This window comes from Onychostruthus taczanowskii, unplaced genomic scaffold, assembly GCF_017590055.1.
Source record: "Onychostruthus taczanowskii isolate IOZ18803 unplaced genomic scaffold, ASM1759005v1 scaffold437, whole genome shotgun sequence".
NCBI lineage: Eukaryota > Metazoa > Chordata > Aves > Passeriformes > Passeridae > Onychostruthus > Onychostruthus taczanowskii.
In genome coordinates this window covers 37,708-40,815 of record NW_024501870.1, presented here as the reverse complement: position 1 = coordinate 40,815, position 3,108 = coordinate 37,708, and the positions used below count along the sequence as shown (strand labels likewise).

At 51.0% G+C, this 3,108-nt stretch overlaps 1 long non-coding RNA gene across 1 annotated transcript; it reads left to right on the top strand.

The window, feature by feature from the left end:
- The first annotated feature begins 2,207 nt into the window (after window positions 1–2,207).
- LOC121340950 lies at window positions 2,208–3,108 on the top strand. The gene is made up of 3 exons (XR_005953375.1): window positions 2,208–2,383; window positions 2,633–2,782; window positions 2,989–3,108. It is a non-coding gene; the product is annotated as an uncharacterized LOC121340950 (long non-coding RNA).

Sequence of the window (3,108 nt, the reverse complement as noted above, 5' to 3'; positions counted from 1 at the left end):
CCACCCAATCTGGTCTTTGCTGGCAGCATGACCCCAGGAAGGAAGGAAGGAAAGAAGGAAGAAAAGAGGAAGGGGTCCAGAGCCAGTCCTTCCTGGAGCCTGGAGCCTGAGAGGGGGTGTTTGCTGGCACTGCCAGTGCCCAGATCTGGAAATTTCCCTATTCTGGCACAGCTCAAGTGCAGCATTTTGCTGGCACAGAAATCCAAAACCCAGCAACTTCTGGGTACTGGGTCTGGCACTTCTCACATTTTGTGTTTGCTGCGCCAGTAACAAGATTTGGAAATTTCCCGGTGCCAGCAGAGCCCAAATCCGGCAGATTTCTGTCGCTGGCAACAACACGACCCAGATCTGGTGCTTGCTGGCAGTGCCAGCGCCCACATCTGAAAACTTCCTGGTGCCAGCACAGCCCAGATTCAGTGGTTTGCTGGCACAGAAAGACAAAATTTGGAAATTTCCAGGTTCTGGCTCCAGCACCATCCAGATCTGCTGTTTGCTGGGACTGCCGGTGCCCAGAGTTGGAAATTTCCCAGAGCCTTCACAGCCCAGGTCCAGCAATTTGGGTTTTAGCTAGCTTAGGCAGGGAAGTTCCTCGGACTGTGACTTTCCTTTCTCTTGGAACTGTTTAAACCTGCTCTGGCCTGAAAGCCCAGTAAAAGACCAGCAGCTCACACCTGTGGCCCAGTGAGGTCTGGGACGCTGCATTCCAGCGCCCGAGGGACTTCAAAGAGACCAAGCGAGCCAACTACAACCCACAAAAAGGGCTTCTTGAATTTGCCATCTCTTCAGAGCTGTGAGAGATTTTCTTTAATAGTATTCATTTTTCATGCTCATGAATACTTTACTTGTTAAATAAACTGTTTTTTTCCACTTTTCTCCAGGGAAGTCTTTTCCTGAACTACTAGGGGGAGGGGCCACTTGAACTTGCTTTCTAGGCAAATCCCTTTGAAAGGTTGCCTCCCAAAATTTGCCCTAAACCAGGACAAACAGTCACAATGAAAAGTTCACCCACCAGCAAACTGGCACAACTCCCCAGCCCACCAGCAAAGGAAAGAACATGTCCAGTTCTCTAAACATTCGTCCTGCGTTGCTGCAAAAGTCCTGCTGCACACATACATAGTGCACTGTGGAAAGCCAAGAGAAGCTGCAGCTGCTGGCAAATCCTGGGACAGAAGCTCGACCTTGCTCTCCATGAGAGGTTCTTGAGAAGAATAGACAGGAGAAGATTCCTGGAACACTGAAACAGCTTTCCAGAAGTTAAATGAAAATGCAAATGAAAGAAACAATCCAAGATGTTTTCCTCCATTTAGTCCTATGCTGCCCTTTTCCATGTTGCACTACTTCTCCATCTCATTCATTCCAAATGCACCTCACCTCTAACATCAGTGACACAGTGAGTTTTACACACTCTAAAATACCATGAGCCACACACAGATTTCCTTCCCCTGGTCTTACTGGAGAGCAATTGGAAATTTCCCAGAGCCTTCACAGCCCAGGTCCAGCAATTTGGGTTTTAGCTAGCTTAGGCAGGGAAGTTCCTCGGACTGTGACTTTCCTTTTTCTTGGAACTGTTTAAACCTGCTCTGGCCTGAAAGCCCAGTAAAAGACCAGCAGCTCACACCTGTGGCCCAGTGAGGTCTGGGACGCTGCATTCCAGCGCCCGAGGGACTTCAAAGAGACCAAGCGAGCCAACTACAACCCACAAAAAGGGCTTCTTGAATTTGCCATCTCTTCAGAGCTGTGAGAGATTTTCTTTAATAGTATTCATTTTTCATGCTCATGAATACTTTACTTGTTAAATAAACTGTTTTTTTCCACTTTTCTCCAGGGAAGTCTTTTCCTGAACTACTAGGGGGAGGGGCCACTTGAACTTGCTTTCTAGGCAAATCCCTTTGAAAGGTTGCCTCCCAAAATTTGCCCTAAACCAGGACAAACAGTCACAATGAAAAGTTCACCCACCAGCAAACTGGCACAACTCCCCAGCCCACCAGCAAAGGAAAGAACATGTCCAGTTCTCTAAACATTCGTCCTGCGTTGCTGCAAAAGTCCTGCTGCACACATACATAGTGCACTGTGGAAAGCCAAGAGAAGCTGCAGCTGCTGGCAAATCCTGGGACAGAAGCTCGACCTTGCTCTCCATGAGAGGTTCTTGAGAAGAATAGACAGGAGAAGATTCCTGCTGATGAACTCCATCTGTATTCCATAGGAACACGGTCATACAGCCCCCCAGAATGGACCCACTTTGGCTGGTACTATGGCAAGCCAGCTACCATCTGGTCCCTGGGCATCCTGCTGCACCAGATGGTCTGCGGGGAGCACCCTTTCAGGAGGGGCCAGAACATCAGCTGGGACCATCAGCTCTCGCTGCCACAACGGCTCTCTCCAGGTGGATCCTCATCTCCGGGCACAGGGGGAATACCAGTGCTGGGAGACAGCAGCGGGCTCGGGAGCATCCTGCTCTGGCAGCTGCTGAGGAGGTGGCACATGTCCTGCTCTCCTCCAAAACAATAGAATTGATGGGAGAGTTTAGGCCCAGCTCTGAGCGCATCCACAAGTGCCTGGGCATGGGAATAGTGGGGCAAAGCAGACAGGAGCCTTCTCTAGCTGACCGGCAGTTCCTGGTTTCCTTCCCCAGAATGTCAAGATCTGATTGGGTGGTGTTTATCCATGCACTTCTTGGACCAACCCTCATTAGAAGACCTGTTCTTTGATCCTTGGATGCAGGATATTCCTCTGCCGTAGAAGAAGGGAGAGAGCTACAGGGCCACTTTGATCCAGGGCCCTGGTAAGTTACAGCTGCACACATGCCTTGGCAATCAGAAGCAAAGGAACCCAGCCTGGTCACTGCACCAGGGTCATGGGATGGGAACACGCAGCCCTTGTGCTGGAGCTGAGCTGCTCTGCCCAGCCCTGGTGGCCGCCATCCAAGCAGGTTTTGCTTGTCCTGGCTGGGGCCCTGGGCAGAGCCCTGACAGCCTGGTCTCACCCCAGGGAAGGAGAAGGAGCCCCTGGAGAAGCTGTAGCAGGTGGGGATGCTGCTGCTGCTGGAGACAGCGAGGATGACATCAAGGATGACAACCTCTTCCTCAACCTGGCCACCGGCAGCTGAAG